Source organism: Helicoverpa armigera, chromosome 7, assembly GCF_030705265.1.
Source record: "Helicoverpa armigera isolate CAAS_96S chromosome 7, ASM3070526v1, whole genome shotgun sequence".
Taxonomy (NCBI): Eukaryota; Metazoa; Arthropoda; class Insecta; order Lepidoptera; family Noctuidae; genus Helicoverpa; species Helicoverpa armigera.
This window is the reverse complement of record NC_087126.1, coordinates 9,416,105-9,437,141: the sequence shown is the minus strand read 5'-3', so window position 1 is coordinate 9,437,141 and position 21,037 is coordinate 9,416,105.

Genomic DNA, 21,037 nt, shown 5'->3' with positions numbered 1-21,037 from the left:
AGGAAGTTCGTCGGTGTTTTGAGAAGTTTTTGAAGTGATTTTCAGAAAAATGATAATGCAGTTTTAATTAATGATTAATGTACTTTTTTGTTAGATCAAAACATTTTTGAAAAACTGTGCGTATTTGATAAAATTTTCACCTGCTCTAAATGGGCTATACTGATGATTGATGGCAATGTTAAGAGTTTCGGTATTTTAATGTAAAGCGTTCTATGGTTTAGATATTGTACCCACGTGTTTTAAAATATCGCTTTTTAATAAATAAACACTATTTAGAAGAGTATCAGTACCTTGGACTGCGACAAAACCTATTTAAAGTAAGCAGTGCCGATCACAACTCATCTCCTATCGGATTTTGTCATTTAAAAATACCAAATTTTGTGATAAATGTTAAAATTAACCACATGAAAAATGATGAGGAGGGTTAAAGCTATCTAAAAAGTCAAATTATTGCCGCGTTGAAGCTCTCGATAACTCCATAGGTATCGGGTTACTAAACGACTATTTAGCTGAAAGGGAGTCAAGAATTCAAAATTATTGGCCAACGTATGGTTCTTAAGAAATGAGTAGATAGCCAATTATTGTTATGATTTAAGCAGGAAAATGCTGTAGATGCCAGAAAATCTCATTGTAGGCAAGTTTATTTAATCAAATGCCTGTGGGATGAAAACACGCTATTTGAACGCTCAGACTCATAGATCTTCAGAGTTCTACGGAGTTTCCCAAGAGACGAGGTTATTTAAAAATCAGTGATTACGAGACCTTAAGACCTCGTGCTCACAGCCTATGCGCTATTTTCTGTATTTTGTAGAATTTCAATACTTTCAAAAATGTCAAAGTCTGATAGGACAGCGGTTCCCGAATTCTTTTGGCTTCGGAACACTTTTCGTTTCACCATTTTTCGGCGGAACCTTAGCTTAAGTAAGAAGTAAACTAAAGACGTAAATACACTTAGGTACGGCTCGTGGCGTGTGGTAGCGCACCAAATAGTTATATCTCGGTTAGAGACATATTCATTATACTAGATTGGGTTTGAAATGTACAGGTGCGAGGCGAGCGAGCGCTATTTTTTTTACTAAAGAAGTTCCAAGCACCCGCTAGCATTGAAAGACACTCAGTGTCAGTTTCAGAGCCGGTTTCGCGAGCGAAGCGAGCGCGAATTTTTTTAGTTTAAGTACCTACACAAAATAAACAAAACCGCTGTAAATTAATAAGGTCTCAAAAATTACAATATCCACACAAAAAAGCAAATGCAAATGAATAAGCGGCTAGCGGAGAAAGCGCTGTTGCTTTTTCTGAACCAGAGGAATAAAAAATAAACATCAAAGGAAACCTCGACAGAAGAGCGCGAAATGTTTTCAGTGTTGGATACTTGAACAATTAAACGAACATAAAAGCATCACAGGTAACATGGAGTCGCGAGCGAAGCGAGCGCGAAATTTTCGGATTCGCGGAGGTATAAAAATTGGAAATAATGTCACACTTTGATTCAATGTAAAAATAGCCACTGGAAATACTCGTATGCCGTGTCATTTCACGTCCTGTCAAATGTATAAGAACGTATAATCCTGGCGATGAAATAAGCCCAAAAAATGCGGTGATTTTTGGCCGACTCGCTACCTACTTTTGCCGATTGCCGAAGACCTGGAGTTAATCTACAATTTGTAAAAAACGGAATTAAATTATCTGCTGCCGTGGCCCTCCTCCGCCGCTTGTCGCGAAAGTACGAGACTTACACTCCCGAGTGGTACCCACCTACATGGTGCCTACATGGAATTTTGGAATGCAGTATTTAAAACAATTTAATTGAAAATGAATAATAATTTAATATTGTCAAAAGTGAAACGATTTACCATATGGAAATCTTGAATTTTCCGCGGAACCCCTGAGGGCCTGTCACGGAACCTCTGGGTTCCGCGGAACCCCATTTGGGAACGGCTGTGATAGGAGACGAGTTGTGATCGGCACTGCTTACTTTAAATTGGTTTTGTCGCAGCTCAAAGTACTGAAACTCTTCTAAATGGTGTTTATTTATGAAAAAGCGATATTTTAAAACACGTGGGTACAATATCTAAACAATAGAACGCTTTACACTAAAATACCGAAACTCTTAACATTGCCATCAACCATCAGTATAGCCCATTTAGAGCAGGTGAAAATTTTATCAAATACGCATAGATTTTCAAAAATGTTTTGATCTAACAAAAAAGTACATTAATCATTAATTAAAACTGCATTATCATTTTTCTGAAAATCACTTCAAAAACTTTTCGAAACACTGACGAACTTTCTGCTAGCAATTAGTCCAAAACAAGGTTTAACCAATTTCTTAGCAATTGTACAAAATTCAAATTTAGAATACACTCTCACGCATGCTCGGCTAACTCTTTTGATGCTGGAAACATACTACAATCATTAAAACCCTTTGAAATACACGTAAAGTCCTTAAAACTAAGATTTCGCATAGGTGCCCGCTTTTTTTGCAAAAGAGTTTATATTGGTCTTCTTTCAAAGTTTGTGTTTTTGAGTGCATAATAAAGCATAAATAATAAGTTACTACTCATTTTGAACTTTTAAACTTTGAGTATTTATTTTTAGGACCTCAAAGTTGAGACCATAAAATGTTATGTTTACTGCTAATGGCCAATATAAAAATGTCATGCAATAATCAAGTGCTTTTGAATTTTTTTAATAATTTATCTATTAATATAGCAGATCTCTCATTATCTACTGTGTTAAAAAAGAAAAGCTATATTTACATCCAATATTTTTTTCACCGGGTGTTAAGTTTCTCACACAACAAGTAATATTGATCAAGAAGCTATTAAAAAGCTAAGGTCGGGTAGAGGAGCAATATTATGTCATCAAACGTTTTACAGGTGGACAACCCACCTGATTGTTAGAAGTTACAGTTTATTTAGTTTCTAAAGAAGTTTTTTACTTTACATAATAACAAAAATGCTATCAAACAAAATGTCTAATTCTGCTATCAATTCAAATTCGATTTTTCTTAGTGTTCGAAATTCAAATTATAGTCTGGCCACTGATGCCAGCCAGCCAGTCAGTCATTAAAAAAGTTATCTATCAACATGCAACCTCTTATAACCTACAAGTTAATGAACGTTTATACACGAGTGTGGAATAAAATAGCTGTAGGTTACATATACCTAATACATTCTTTTTTGGTTTCTGGAAATACAGTCTTTGATGACATGTTTATAACCAAACGTTTGTCCGTTCTGTTTGCGGTGGCTATGGCCCCAAGCGTTGCGAATTTAAAACAAAGCCTCAGCGACTGTTACGCTATATTGTTTTTCCAAAACTCGACCATAAAAGAGGTGTATTTTTAGCCAGAACTCGTATTTAATTTTATTCGCCTGTATCTAAAAGGATTAAATACCTTTCTTAAATGTCCTTGAGAAGCGTGGGTGAATTGGTTGGTCACGTGATTATGGTACATTTAAGTAATTAGAATGTAGAAAAGAGTGGCTTTAATTAACTGACTGTAGTATGCCGTTAAATCAAATGCCAATGACTGATTAAAGAAGGTGAAATAAAACATCTTGAGGGAATCTCGACTAAGAAGTTTGAACACCAACCCGCATTGATCAAGCGTGGTGATTAAGCCTCAATGCTTCTCTAGATGAGAGGACGTCTGAGCCAAGCAGTGGGACGATAAAAAATCTGATGATGATGTTTATGCCGTTTGACCCTTAATTTTTTATACTTGTACGTCCCCGCATACGTACAAGTTATTTACTTTTAAAACCTATATATCTATACTGTATCCTTATAGATTTTAAGTTTTCTACACTCTTCGAACACTCCAATTTCCATCAACGTCTGGTTCCTCCATCAAATTCCTTTGTGGCTAAGAAAAATATGCAGTTTCGTGGAGGCGTTGAATGCATTATGCATTGCAAGCTGGCATGCAAACGACTGCACTTATTAATGCATTTTCTGCACTACAGCTTAAAGGGTTAAAGCTGATTTTTATAAAAGTATGTGCTGTAAGAAAAATGGATGATGATATGACATATCGTTTTATTTTTTGGAACAGCTTAAGCTTTTTATATTTTTATAGTAGGTACTCATTTTAAACTAGCTTTAGGTTGCTTTGATAGTTATGGTTAAAATAATGATATATAGGCGATGAGGATATAGGTACAATATGCCGCATGGTATGATTGAGGAAAAAAATCAAGTAATTGGTAACATTACTTTTGTTTGCCAATTAGTTCCGTCCACACAAAATTTTATCAAAATATCCTTAACCTATAGACTCGTCATCATCATCATCATCTTCTTGTCCTTATCCCAATTTTATTTGGGGTCGGCGCAGCGTGTTTTCTTCTCCCATACTCTTCTATAAGCCGACATCTCGCAAGTAACATTCTTTCTAACCATATCGACTTTGACATACTTAGTCCATCCATCGTTTCTTTGGTCATTCTCTTCCACTATATTCGTCCACGTTCCGATAGATTGTCGTATATAAACATATAGGTTAAGATTTACTAGGTATTCTTCGAAAATAATATAAGACTTAATACTATTGACATCAACAACCATATTGTATAGTTGTAAACGGAATCAGAATTACATAACTCAGGTCCATTACATTTGGTAGCACGCCAAGATATCAATTTCGTGGCTTTTGGGTAATGATAGTAAAACCTCTAAGAGCTGTAATAAATGTAGGCAGAAAAATTGCGCTGTAAATTGATTCTCGTAATTGGGTACTTATTCTGTGATGTTTATTTTATGTTTCTTTTGTACGAAATGATTGGTTTGTAAGACAAAATCTGATGTGACGTCAGCCACTATTAAAGCCAGAGACTATTTTCTTTAAAAGCACGATTCCGTTATATGTGATCTGAATCATTTTTACTGATAATATTACTGCAAATAACGAAATAACAAATGATAGAAGAGTATAGAAGGAGAACACATGCTGCGCCGACCCCAAATAAAATTGGGATAAGAGCAGGAGGATAATGATGATAGCCTGTGTCACGCTAAAACTCTGAACTAAATTAAATGCAAGAGATAAGTAGTCAAAGAGTCTGGAGACAGACACAGGCATTTTTATTCCGCTGATGATGTTCCACACAGAATCCAATCGACTTGAAGCTTGTTAGTAGGTGTGTAGGTAATTAATTAAGTATTATATTATTATTTAGTAGGGCTGATTTTTCAATCATCAGTTAACTACTATCTGAGGAATAAATATGGCGGTTTGACATATTTTCCATACAAAAGCTGTCAAAACGTCAAATATATTCCTCAGATAAAAGTTATCTGGCGATTGAAAAATCGGCCCTAAATGTGTCTAACTAGGCATGGTTTTAGATTTAAAGCCTAGGTACAACTTTAATAATGATGGATTTAAAGTGCATCAGTACTAAAATCGTAAAAACCTTATCACAAACAAATACTAAAGCGATGTGGAATGTTTGTATGTATATAATACAATAACCACACAGAATGTCACGTTTACAGATAAATGTTTGGAGATTAAACTATTCTACTGAAAACTGCAATCTTTTGGGTGTAAAACTTCACATAGATAAGTTTAAAGTTTTGTGTGATTTACTGTTATGTCTATTTATTACTGATAGCAGTGATAGCTTAGTTTTAGTAAAAGGTAAGTTTCAGATAAATTCAGAATAATGAATGAATACGTTACCTATACATATTTGAGGAAATTATCATGTTTACTTTCCGCATTAAAATGGATATGTACTCAATACTCATAGTACACATATGTACATACAATTATTCATATAAAAATAAAACTATAGAGTAAATATTACCTAATGTTTTTTTTTATTTGTCAACATTAAATCGGCAATTCATGATGATACTATCACACAGAGATTATATTTTCAGCGGTAAAAATATTGAAAAACCATTATTTCTGATACTTTACTCTTTGAATTCCCAATATTTTCCGAAATCATAAAAGCTTATTGTTAGTGACATATTTTATATAAAAAACCTCAGCAGGTCACCAATTATCCAGTTATTGCTGACTTGATATGATACCCAGTTTTTATATCGAACCTTTTTTATGGTTCAATAAAAAATAAAAAAATGAAATTAAAATACGACTGTTCGACGTGTGTATATCGACAGCTCTTTGATATTAAAACTTTTGTCGATTGTAAACAAATACATTGTAGAAAACTAGTTTCTCAATTGTTACAATTACTTACAGGTAAATTCCCTCCATCAAAAAATCACTGTCATGAAGTTGTAAATTAATTTTCACCTTAATTATTTCTTTTCTGCAGCGTCATCTTCCGAGCCATTTCCCATTTTCCATATTTCTTTTCTGAACATCTTGAAAGAAACATGGTAAGGTACGACTATCTGGCGCCAAACATTCTCCCTAGTTACATCTTCTCAGATCTCGCATCTTAGTACAAGTTACGTTCATTATCAACTATCATTACAAAGTATTTTATGAGAAGATCACGAGTCAGCAAACAATGTGACGTCGATAAGCAAATGATCTGACATTTTCTCATCACTACAGCACAGTATGTTCTCACCACGGAGGAAGGAAAGATAGCAGAGATGCCGTAACGAAGGTAGGTCCGGCGCCGTCCTGTAGGTCAAAGTAACGTAGAACTGACGAGGTGTTCGGGTCCCTTGTCAAATCAAAATAAAAAAATTGTTCTTGATTAATTAATTGGTGATCTTCTTTTGAGGGACGAATGGACGGGTTTTATAGAAGGCGTGTAAGGGCAAAGCTGGTAATGTTCCTCGTACTCCGAACTCCGAACACCCGCATTTTGGCGCGATACTTTCTCAGGAGATTTTGCATTATGACATCTCTAGTTATTTTGTTCTCCATGGTTGTCACATTATACACATATTTACTGATAGTGGTGTTAATTATGTGACAAATGTTAAATTATTTATATCTCAGGAGATTGATTAGAATATACTGCGATGTAGATACTGTAGGTGTACGAATATAGCTTTGATACGTGCTAGAACAAACGTTTGTTTAGCCTACACAGCTGTTCCGGGTTCAGGCGGTTTGTGCATTTGAAATGTGTGTTTCTAAACAAAACTACGTACGGTACAGGTGAAAATAGGAGTGAACATTTATAACTGAAAAAGACTGTAAAATGCACTGAAAGTGGTTGACATTAGTCAGGCTTAAAGAATAGGTTTGATTAATAAATACAGGAGGTAAAAACTAGAGCAGTCTTGTATGTTGTGGTTTTGAGGCACTTAATTAAATCAAAGAATATCAAGAAATAATCTGTTTTCAGATTATGCTTCACATTTTCGCCACTGAAACGAAAATTTTACTGCACCGCTTTTTGGAAAAATATCATGAAATTGCATAATAAAATGGTCTCATTTAAAAGTCTCAGTGGGTACTTGTACGGGTGCACATAAAACCCACATTCAGGGAACCTTGGATTCGCAGACTGTGGCTAACAGACGTTGCTGAATCATCTCACATACTCGATTATAAAGAGCCGAGTAGACGCGATGGACGCAGATGCGATTTTGTTTTTTATGTTCGAAAAGCGAATGAAGATAGTTCAAACGGGGAATGGTTCGAGAAATTGCTGTTTTGGTAAATGGTAGGAAGGAAACACATGTTTTCCTGAAGAGGTGATTGTAATTAAATTTGTTTGTGTGTCTGTGGAAATCATTTAACAAATCTACAGATATGTAGATTTCAATTTGCCGAAATGCTCTCCTGCAGGTAGACAAAGATTTGGAAAGCATTGCTCTAGAACTGGAAGGCTGACGACGTAGCTTGCAGCTTGAATTCTAAATGTGCCAATATAGGGACATGATCTGCATCAAAACTGATCTATCTTGCATAAAAATTGCCAAGTCATGCATCAACCAAACATCGTATCAACCGGACATCACTAACCAATTAACAATAGATAGTTAGGCCACCTAAAAACAAATGACAACGACCGATATGTGACGTCACAATAACAAACTGATTCATGCTGATAGCTTGTCAGTTTTCAGTAATCATCATATTAGATCTTAAGATATGTTTCTGTAGTATGTTGGCGCCAAGGAGGTAAATAGCCTTTACTATCAGCTAGGACTTTCGTGGATGGTCGTGAGGAATGAACAAATAATAAGAAACAAAAAAAACATTTTTTTCGATATGATGCAATTTTAATACTTTGCCTAGTGCACTATAACAGCACTCAGTGTTTAAATAAGCTGTGCCTAAACTTTTATTTTAAACGAATAATCTTCGTAAACGTAATTCTAGTTTCCGTAATGGCCAATATCTAAGCACCTTTATCGATGGTTTTTCTCTTATTTCTTAAGGGACAACGAAAAGGCTAGGCGTATAAAGTTTTCACTCGCGTCTTGTGGAAATTTCTTCTTGCAAATGGATAAAAAGTAGTCTATATGTTATTCTGAATGTTTTGAATAAATAGACACATAAGGTATATATATAACTGCCAAGTTTCATTATAATCCACACATTAATACATACATACTTTCGCGTACCTAATATATTAGTAGGATAGCAACGTGTCATAAACTATCTCCGTTTACTCTATGCAACTAGTCCATAGACTACTTAAGATTACATTCCTAGTTCACGGTCAATATTGAAGGACTTTGATGAATCAGAATTGGGTTGTTTATTTCACTAGCGCTTGTCTATCTCGAAACCAATGAATTTGGCTTAGTTTCTAAACTATAAACATTATCAGTCAAGACGAGGATTTTATGTTCTTTTCTGGGTAAAACTTTTCCTGTTAGAAATAGAAATCATTTATTTGCTTAAAATGTATGTTACAAATATGATAGTATATAATAAAATGGTGTTCCAATTGGCTATGTGCAAAGCGAGTAGCGGCGGACAATAACGAACGCAGCGCACAACACGGCAGAAATTGGAAACAAATGCGGATGTTTCAAACCTGGTTTTTATCATTATATTCATTTTACAGTAAAACTATTGAATAAATTGCACTTAAATAATGTCAACAACACTATTTTAATCTTTGGTATTATTTATATTCGCAAAGAAAATTATAATGTTTACATGGTTATTATTTGACAGCTTCCGCAAATGTTGTAAACGCTACGCGTCGCCACCGTCGCGCACATAGCCAATACATTTCGCCTGACGGCATGCAAATTATTGTCTTTGATGACAGTTGACAACATTATAAAATTTGGTTTTAAACTGCACCGGTTTTATTGCTAGGTTTAACTAATGAGGTTTTCTCAAGATTATTGTTTAAACCTAGCATCAAAAGTGATACTTTTTTGAAACTCCATTTTATAGTAAAGCGAACAAGTGAAAACAAATCTTAGGTTTAAACACATTTTTCACAAGAATCATTCATTTAAGAATCATTCATCTCAACTAAATAAAATCTACTGTTTCCCACACAAAGCTATACACAATAAACTGCTTTTAGAAACATTCTAACCACTTCCATACAGAGTACTATTTCAGTCGTTTGCATGGTATATCCTGTCTAGACAGCTTTTATATCGTTGTTACCTCACATACAATGGACGAATAGAGTACTGGATTGTTGGGTGCAGTTTGGAAGCTGAATTCCATTAAGCTGTTGATTGCTTTAACTGGTAGATTTTATGTATTTTTTTATTGTGTATGCTGTTAAAAATAATGTTTGAATAGATTTTTACAGTAGGTTATGGTAGAAAATGTCGTGCACCAATATGTTTTTTTTTTTATTCCATTGCCGTTTTGGTTTTATAACGGAATAACGTGTTCAAATAAAATAGGAAACTATTGCATGACTGGGATCTAATTAAACACACATTAAAAATGATTTAATAACGGTATTCTTAGTGATAAATAGTATCTACAAGGAAAAAATATACTTAATTATGAATTAATTCTCGACACGTTTTGTGCAAGAGAATTTCAATATTTTGTTCACTCATATAATAAAATACCAATTTCTTAAAAAAATATAACTACCTACCGCTCTTTTACCTTAGTAACTCTGTATTTTGAAAAGTCGACTACTTATAACAGTTTGATAATATTAATCCTATGATTCATATATCAACGACTACCTACTACACAAGATTATCTGATTATTTATTTTTGAATTACCTATATACAATTGTCTTTATCGGCATAAGACTTATCGCTGGTGTTCATCCCAATCCGGAAAGTCTGAAAGAAAAGTTTCATATACATCCTTATACCTAACAGGTTTCATTTGTATCCTAATAGTCCTTATTTTGATATCTAACAGTTTACAGCTCCTTCAAAATGGCTTAGGGTACCTTAGAAGTAAGCGGATTTATGCTATGCCTTTTCCGATATATAAGATCCTTGTTACCTATGATAATTATTATATAATCCTGTCAACTACTACGAGTACATAAAGCACACAATATATCCATAAAAGTCTCATTCAAGCGCACCTTCAAGAAGTGCACACTATTCACTGAAATAAAGCATTTCCACAATAAAGCAGCAATTCCGTCTTATCTAGCGCTTTCAGCGCTTCACAGCGACACACATTCATCTGACACTCCCTTGGGATTACGTCGCGTATGAAATTTTAACTAGAGCTGCCATATTCGTCGCATTAGACACGGGTCTGAATAAAGGTATTTTTAGAGTATCTCGTTTGTCGCACCTAGCTGTTATCGGTTGCATGCGGCTGATGGCTGATAACAACAGCACTTTTCGAACGTCAGAAATGTTCAATAGACAGTCCCCAAAACGCCCACCCTTCACTACTTCCAATTATTTTGCTGGGAAGAAGAAGTGGCGCAACTAACTCCCCAGCAAAAGACAGCCAGGGAGAAGAGGGAGAGATAGACAGGGATTCTAAGGTATCTTTTCCGAGAATTTTAAAAGATGTCCTCAGATCTGTGTAGGTAGGCCATATTATTCTTCAGCCATAAACGGCTCATGATCGTCATGCAAGGCTCGAAAGTGTACCATTACTCACGGGTGTACGTAAAAGGAGCCTGCGTCTGCTTCGTTGATTTTAAACTCAAAACACCGGTTCGAGTTGGATTGAACCGCTTTTTCGGTCTTTGTGTACTGTTATTGTCGCACTCGTTAGTTCACTTCTTTTGAGCGGTTTTGTTATCCTTTTTATTTTTCGTTTTGATGAACAGAACTGTAGCTGTGAACATCGTTAGGATTTATTCTTGCTTTTTGGTTTTGCGGTGAATACAGTGGTAGCGTAGATTTTGTGCCAATAAATCAGGGACTTTTTGTTAAGCCACTTCATCTGTATTTTATATATTTCTTTTTATAGTTATTGATTAATCATTATTATTGGTCTCCGTAAGTGAGCGAAAACCGTCCCGGTCTTGGGCAGCCCGCATTCACCTACTGTCCGCGACTTTCTTCTAATCATCGGTTCAGCTTGCAGTAGGGTGTCCTATAGTAATTCAATGCTCAATGGTTTTATACTGCGTGCATTTACCTATCCATGGTTACATTTATCTCAGTTCTGAACTAAGCTATCAAGCTAAATTATTAAGACGTTCTATCAAACAGTAAACTAAGCAAGGATTGTTATGAAACTTTGTATAAATTATGACAGTCAACTAGTTTGTGATTTACGATGTCGTAATCAAGCTGATAACGAGGAGAGGTTCAAGACTTTTGACCTCCGTTTTCGGGAAATTTCGAGCCATTAATTTGGTACGAATTAGGTACGATCTTGAAGAGTTTTCCTTATTTTTGTATGAACCTGTATTATTTCTTACTTGTTCTACTGTGTAGTACAGGTCATTCTTAATATTTATCGTAATACTTCGGTACTATTTAAGAAGGTATCATAAATCTATTCAGAATCTATTCTCTATATATCAGCAAACCCATGGAGTGACAGCTTTTCGGATCTCGACTTAACTGCTTACATCTCTGCGGTATAAATTTAACCACAAGCTTCTCAAAACTCGGAAACTTAGACAGTTGTATTTCAAAATGATTGATAATTACCAAAGCAGGCTTAGAAGTTAATACCAAGAAGACGTTTGGGATCTTAGAAATTAAATCGTCTAATCTTTTCCCAACCATGTTGGGGTCGGCTTCTAGTATAACCGAGTGTAGGTGAGTACCAGTGTTTTACAAGGAGCGACTGCCTCTCTGACCTCCTCAACCCAGTTACATGGGCAACCATAGATATGCATATACCTATTGTAACACTAGCGACCCGCCCCGGCTTCGCATGGGATGACAGTATTTCCCCACTATTTAATGAGTGCTATCTATAAACCGTTCTCTTGAAACACTTCATATGATAAAAAAAAAAACATGAAAATCGGATGTGTAGTTTTGAAGATTTCAGCGCACAAAGGGATGTAGGGATATAGGGCAGAAAAAGCAACATTTTACTACTATACTACTATGTAGTGATGACGCACACTTTCTTTCCTTTAAAATGTAGCATTGTTCTTACAGAAACGGCACACTTAATTAGGCTTCTTTCGTAGAAGATTCTTGTGGGCCAACGATACACAGTTGCATATACAAATTATAAGTATAATTAATACCTAATAGGCACAAGTTCAATGCTACGATATCTATTGTTTGAGCTGACTCATTAGACCGCACAATCAGATGATTATAAATTATTTGTTTTTTTTTTCCTGTACGTTACTTTGAAGTTAGGAGGAAATCTGCTGACTGGGAAGGAAAGTTGAAAGACAATAAGGAAAGAAAGGTCGGGGAAAGGACACTTGTGTGTCCACAGGGGAACATAATGTGATCTTTAAAAGACAATGAAGATTGTTAGAGTGAAGTATATATTTGCGTAGGTGCATCGTCATTTCTAAGAAGGAAGTAAGAGGCAAGTATTGCTGTAGGGCAATAATAAATTAGGAGAATCCTTACTAATATGAAAAGTAACTTTGTTGTTCTGCCTGACTAGTTCAAACTATTGGCCAACTTAAACGTTGCAGTGTTAGGGCTCCAAGTTTTTTTTTTAAATTAAAATATATTTCCAACCTATTTACTTACAATACTTTTTCTCCTATCTTACATCCACACAGTTAATAGAATTTTCCATACATACGTTCAAATATAACTCAACTCTTCAGAAAGTCATCTCCGTCTACCAGCTTATCCCTTCACCAATCAGATCATTGAAGATTCAAAGAAATCCTTCGCGTGTATTACAACGGTATCTATATTTTATAGCTAGAATCCAAGATGGCGCCTCAATTTAGCGCTAAATTATTCGCCTTGCTCCAGTTTCGTTGGCGTTCATTAGCAATTCTACTGCATAATAGGTACTGAACTTATAGTTTGTGCTGATCTTGTGAAAAATCGTGAATATATTAATTGTAGGACGTGGAACGCAAGTTCTATAGTATTTTGTACGAATGGGGTCAAGCATTGCTTAACTGTGACCATCTGCCTAGCCTTATCCCAACTATGTATATTGGGGTCGGCTTCCAGTTTAACCGCATGTACCTGTTTTACAAGCAGCGACTGCCTATCTGATATCCTCAAGCCAGTTACCCGGACAAACAGATGAGGTATTCCTCAGGCGAAACTATTCATAAAAAGCTCAACGGTTATACTTTTCTGGGTACAAAAAACATAGAAAGTAAGCTATGGAGTATAATGACAGCAGTAGATTAAAATGAGTGTCCAATGAGCTTAGCACTTCCGAGCGAGTCTGCCGCAAAGCTGCTTTAATTAATTTCATAGTGAATACTAAGATAATTTTATTTTTACAAGACTCGGCGAGATTTTCTGTAAATTGCATCTAACGTTATTTAAATTGGTCACTAAGGTGGGAAATATCTTGGTTTAAGCTGTACGGGAAACTGAGATTTGTTTAGATATTTAATTTAAAACATTTGTAAGATATATCTCTAAAAAAACCGATGATATTTTTCTTTATTTTTCTTTAAAAATTGTGGAGAGAAAATGAGAACAAAATTGGACAAAGATAATGCTGAGAAGTGTAATGCTGCCCTAAACAAAGGGACAATTTGAATCCTTCGTAAAAAACCCTTGAATCTGAAGACGCACACTTATTCTCCAGTGGTTTACTCATACAACTAATAACAAATAAACAGTACTCAGTTACAAACATTTTGCAACAGCGGGTTGTCCTCAAAACGTTATCGATATACCTCGTTCTAGTTTCAACAGATAATTAGCCGCACTCATTATGTAATTGAAATTACACATAATATGATCATGATCATGATAGTCATACAAAAATGTAAACTTTTGCGTTACTGAATTTGCATCGTAGCTAGTGTATTCGTATGTGGGAATACCAAAAAATTTCAAAACCGGTGTCAAAAAAAATAAACATTGGAGCGAAAAAATAATAATTAACATTGTTCTAAAAGTTTGTGTGTCTATGTTCATTTTGCCATAGACTTCATGATCGTACCCAACACCAAATACATAGTGTTTTTACATAAATTAGTTTCATAATAGGGTATTACATGCATTTTTGAAATATATCTTAAATAAATTCTTTAGTCTTAATATATCTCTAAAAAATTAAAAATATTTTTTTTTCTCACGTTATGTACGAATATAAATTAATTGTTTTATCATAATTTCAAATTTCGCGCGTATTTCGCGAAAACGCGGCACACAACGGACGCCATGATTGTTTTTGGTCATGACGTCATTACGTTAGTAAACAAACTACAGCTGTCAGTAATACATATTTTGATATGTATTGAAAATTTTAATAATGAGTAATTATGCTCCGTATCGTTGGTGTGTTGTTTCTGAATGTGAGAACACTAGTGTAAAAACACCAGACAAATTATGGATTCAAGTACCAGTGGATATAAATATGAGAAACACTTGGTTAAAAGTTGTTTACTACCGTAATGACGTCATTAGCATGGCGGCGACATTTCGTAGTGTTCAAAGACAGATAAAAAAACCTAAAAACTTTAAACTGCAATAAAAAATATATTTATGTACCTTACGAAGTGAAACTAACATTTCCCGATTGCTTTTCCTCTAAACAATCATTGTAATACACTTTTAATTTTTTTCTCATCTAGACTAAAATACCCTATTACTTCAAGTAAATTATATTAAACCTCTAAGCAAAACTCTGTTGAGCAAGTTAAGTTCGTCCATAGTAATTTATCACCTCAAATTACTCACCCCAGCAATTTTTCAGACGCTCTAGAAACTTAGTGAAAATCCCTCGCCTTAAATTTTAAGCACAAAACATATTTTTCCAGACAGTAAAATGAGTTTCCCCACTTGAAAGTTTATTTATTCTTAGCAAAATATTTCTATGTTGGACAAGATCTATGGTCTTAGCGACTTGAGTGAGAAACTTTCGCCTCACTATGGAGGTTTATATTGTTTATATCTACGATAAAATCGGGTGTTTGAGAATGCCAAGGGTCTGGGTGTTTTTTTTGTTGGCAACACAGTATATTCTTGCAAGAATTCGTTCTTCATCATGATTTATTTTTATATTTAGAACGCAAAAGTTAGTTCTAACGGCTTGTAAGGCTCCAGAAAAGTTTTTATGTTGAAAATAAAGTGTTTTATTTGTTTGCTCCATGAATATGACTGTAGTTTTGAACTAGAGTTTTTATTATCATAAAAATGTCCTACGAATTGACGGGTTAAAAACATAGTTAACCCTTGGAAATTGTTGGTGGCAAACCATAACGTAAACAGTATAATTTATTAATTAATTGAATCGTGAGTTAGTTAGAGTCATTGCATATGTGTTGTTTATTCAGCAAACTGCAACTGTTTACATTAATTACAAATATAATGAACAATCTAATTTTAGACGCCCTCTATTGACCTTCTAGTGAGATTTATGCTATTCGACCTCATGAGATGCGATCTATTTGCATTCGTAATTACTTTGGCAGAATGCTGGATTCCTTGGTCAAATTAAATGTTTAGTCATGGCGGGAAAGATTTGATAGATTGTCAAAATATTTTAAAAATATATTTGCTTTTTAGACGGTAGGTATGTCATAATGGTTAGTTACTAAAGTAATTATGGTCTGAGAGAGGAAAGACTAGTAGTGAAGGGTTTTACATTACCATTAGTCTTATGAAGAAACTAGGCTTCAAATGCCAGATCGTAATCATCAATTCTCAAAGTAAGAGGCATACCTTTCACAAGAAGGCCTTTTTCTCACAGTTGGTCAATAAATACATTAATGTAAATACACTACATTAATGCGTAATCTTGATAAATATACTCCCCGAAGGAAGATAAATCAGGCAAAGGTCATTTGTCGCGTAAATACTTTTTATCAACGGAACTAATTGCTCCCCTGTGATCTGGGCTGGCGTTTTTGCTCCCCGGGTAACAGTCTGAGGTTTACTTCCAGTATTTGCGAGGGTTTATGTAAAAATACTGGCTGGTCTGCCATTTTAGTTACTAAAGTTTAGTACCTAGGTATCCATTACGAAGGAAAAAAACATTGTTTGAATAATATATAACATTGATTTAAAAAATAATTGTTAATGATGTCCCAAGAAACAGGGCTTGTTTCATTTTAATTTTCCAAAAGTTAAAGTCAAAGGTTTTTATTTCATATAGACCTAATTGCTAAATGCTTAAGTAACGTCAATAGATAGGAGCACGGTTCCAAAGAGTGTTCCTTATGGATAAGAACCAGCGAGAAACTCCATAGACACCCTTTTAAAAAAAGAAGCGTATTCTTGGTAAGGCACCTAAATACATGTATGTTTATGAACAACCACATGAGAAAATCCTCTAATAATAAAATACACCGTCTGCCATATTATTAATTTAATTCCGGCTATATTTTATGTTATATGAAAATATTTACGCAACGCCGCTGTTTTCGTAATAAACGTGCGGAATATGAGTTTATAACTGTTATTAAATAACGTCAACTGTTTATTTTTGTAATGTTTTAGTTTTGCGCGCAATTTTGCGTCGAACTTTCGGGAAATATTACGAGTGACGTTTATTCCGTAATTTAATGATGTGCCTATTTTATTTTAGTCATTACTTCATTGAGAAAAATATGAGGACAGGTCCTGATTTTTTAAAATGGGGGCGTAAATTATTGTTAGCACCATAAGAGTCCTTTGTAACATTACAATTATTCTTATGCTAATATATTCTGTAGTAAGTTGGTGCAATTAAAAGATTCTTGTCACAATATTACTATCTTGTGATTAAAAAATATATATTTCGTTAGTAGGCAATAATCTGGCGCGTGGCAATAATCTTTCTTTGTTCCATTTTCATTAGGTATTTTTAGACCTTATCTTAATACGGATATTATGAAATTATAAGTTGTGAGGGAAATCACAATATCAGATAATGCTTGGCACTGAAACTCAAAGAAACATGTGGATACGTGAGAAAATAAAACTTTTAAATGACGGCAATAAAATAAATTATCTCTAAAGATAAAATACTTAAGACTCATTTCTTTTTTTAAGATTATCTCATATCAATAATCAAAACCTTAAGCCAAAATACATTTTCAGCAGAACAAAGTGCAAATTATGAATCATCTTTATGCAACGAACGCATACGAATAAAGCACTAATTTGTATTTTGTTTCGCATTATTTATTTTAGTCTGTTTGGGAATTCCATGCATTAGACATAAATAAACTAAGTTACACAACTTAGGTATGCTGTTTATACTGTCAACAATATAAAAATAGCATTGGGAAATCCACAAGGATGTCTGTAAAAATTACAGATTTTATATCCAAAGGCTCAATTTAAGTATCTTCGTAGAAATTTTTATAAGGAGGTTTTAACCCAACAAGCAACTAAAACAGGCCGAAAATAAACCCGACTCTATGGTTGGTAATGTTCTAAAATTTTTGAATAAGCGTTCTCGAATTTGCACGCTCACGTTGGCAGCATTGTAATATTGTTATAATGTATGCAAATAAGTTTGAAGCGTTTATGTTTCTCTTTGAGATCAAGAGGCCGGCCATTGTAACGTAATTGCAGATTTCACGGGCGCTCCGTGCTCGTGGTTGACTGGTTAAAATATGCGTTGAGGATGAGGCCTAGTTTTGTGTGCTAGGTTATTTGTTTGTTGCTAGCTAGCGAGAAAATATTGTTATTAATCTAGTATGTTTCACTACTCTTCCTTCCATTAAGATATGAAGATCAATGCCTTTATGGTTGAATCAAACTGTACATAAGAAATAAACCAAGTACATAATCTGGACAATAGGCACCAAGTATGAAATATAGTAAGTACCTATGAATCGTACATTGAACAGTTTTTACTAGATACGTTACTGAGCAAAAGAATTTCTTACGTAACATCTTCAGTAGAATTAACCTTAAAATAGTTCATTACAAAGATAGCATGACATTGTATTTTATGAAATTGTTGAGATAACACACTATTTAAAGACATTCTAGATTAGGTGTCAACGCTGATAAAGTATGCTAGTTACTTACCTTTGTTTTACATTGCATCATAATTACGAAACCATATCAATTAGTACTTAGGCACCTACTATTTGTTAAAATGCAAAAATGTTTTTTCTTTTTTCGAGTTATAAAGTCTTATATGATCTCAAGGTAAATGGCGTGCGACTTGCCAACTCCCCTTTCGACTTATTTGTGTGTGTTATGTGTGGCAAGTATACATGCCATACATTAATTCTCTATACATGAAGGCCAAAGGCGCAGAGGCAGACCACAACTGCGGTGGTTGAGTGTCGTAAAGAAAGACGTGGAAATGTGCGAACTCGAAGAGGAAGAAGTCCAGGATAGAGCGAAGTGGAAGAAGAAGATACGGAAAGCGGACCCCGTCACAAGACGGGATAAACGCTAAGAAGAAGAAGCAGATATAAAACAACACAATTGTTTACATTCAGTTTTCGCACATAATATAATGTTTGTTTCGTTAAATAATACAATTTTAATACCTGAAAGAAGTTGTGAAAATGAAAATTCCTGGCCTTTCATTTCACGACACGATTATTCATTAAAACAACATGTGGCAAGTTGTAAGTAGCCAGTAGACTAAAAATAAGTATTTACCTATACAAGTTTAGTTAGGTCACTAGGTTCAGAAGGATAATTTCGATCCCGGTATTGAAGGAGAACACACAATTTCAGTTTCTGGCAGTAACTTATAAAAAAAAATATAAGATGAGTTATTGTCACTTCAGACGATTAATCAGATCTTCTTATCAATCTATCATGTACGGTAATTATAATTATTAATGTACATTTATACCGTTCACTGTCCTTCTTACCTACTGAAGTATATAGCGTGAATGCTACTTTAGTCAAATTACCTATTAACCGTCATGTTATTATTTCATTGTCGGTTATACGACTGCTTGTTATGATCCGTTGTAATTAATGATCTTGTATGTTATTAGCTGTGAATTGTTTGATTCTGTTTCGCTTGGTTTATGACAATGGCATAGTGATATTTATACGGTGATACGGTCTATTTGCACGTTATGCTTATAAACATTTGGAAGCAAAAGTGTTACTGGGCAGAAATTCTAGGATTTGGTTTGATAACTAGTAATACAAAAGCGAGTAAATTGACAAATAACAATTGAGGTGTTTAAGTAGTGTCATTTTTAACAGTATCTTGAACACTTGTCTTATGTAATTTAAATTAGTTCCTATCATATTCTATCTTCATTGCAGCTTCTAAATGTCATATATGTACTCGGTCAGTAACCGTTCTGCCTAGCGCAATGATCTAATGCGTCCGCGCTGTCGCGTGACCCAACGATAGCAAACTGACGTTTTGTAAACAAACGATCAAATGCGAAACAAATATGACAGACATGAACGCCATCTTAGATATTGATCGACGGACGCGGTGACGTCACGAGATTTTATTGACGTTTTTTATGTTCTTTTTTCAAATGTAAATCTGTGGCATTTGTGCTATGATTTGTTTGGATACTTTTGTTATTGTTTATGTTTTTTTGATTAGGTCAGAGGTCCAATTGCGATAAGTAGAAGTTGAGTCTGTCGATCAGATGAACCGTTCTGGAAATATTACTATTCTAATAATTGAGATATTGATTAATTTATTATTTTGTGAAAGAGACGCCTCTGAAAAATAATGGGGATACGCTAATATATTGTGTTATAAAATACGTACAGAAATAAAATGATAATAAATGGTTTCACAAACAAAATAACACTTTATTTTATTTTGAAAATTATTTTGTATAGAATAAAGCTGTATCCCAATAAACACATTGGCACATTCTAGATAGCGTCTATTCGAGTGCCAAATAAATTCGGCCTAGGTAAGCGCTTCGCAGCCAAATGGTTAGCGTGAAACAATAAATATACTTACTCTGGGACTTAAAATAAATTCCTTTTAGGTTTCTTGTGTCTATTTATTTGCGGTTTTGACCCTCTGCTGTTTTATATTGGTTTCTAGACCAAAACTCTGTTACGACCATTTTCAATGGAGGCTATGTAAAAGTGACTATGCTTACTATGTTAAAAAAGTACATTATTTTACAGGCTCTTGTAATACTTTCAATGTTCAAACTGCCATCCAGAAATTTCGATAGAATGATTTGACGAGACCAGGTGCAACAAAAGTTTTTCATTTTATTAATATGCCGAAATTAAATTTATTTTTCCATGGTTTCAAATACAGGGCCATCATAATCTACGTAATAATAATTCTGTCTCACTATAATATCTGAGTGCTTTGTAATGATTGTCATAAACGTGAGAAAAGAAAAACCGAGATCAGACAGAGGAATATTTATCGTATTACATGGGAGACTTAATAACACTAGAGAAGTCATTTGTTTTCACTTTGAGAGCACGTGAGAATTAGAAGTGTACATGTCAAAAGCGTATTTTTTTATGATTTTAATGGATTCTAATATTAGGTATATAGCTGAGATTTTGTTAGTTTACTAGAACATGCAATGTGGAAGACAATGAGGGGGCGTTTTGGGGGCTGTCTTTTGTACAATTTATCTTCAAAAAGCGCAAATATTTTTAGCCTACTTTGAATACTGACTTTTTACCTTTTTTATCTAAAGCCTATTTATTGGTGAAAACTAAAGCCTACTT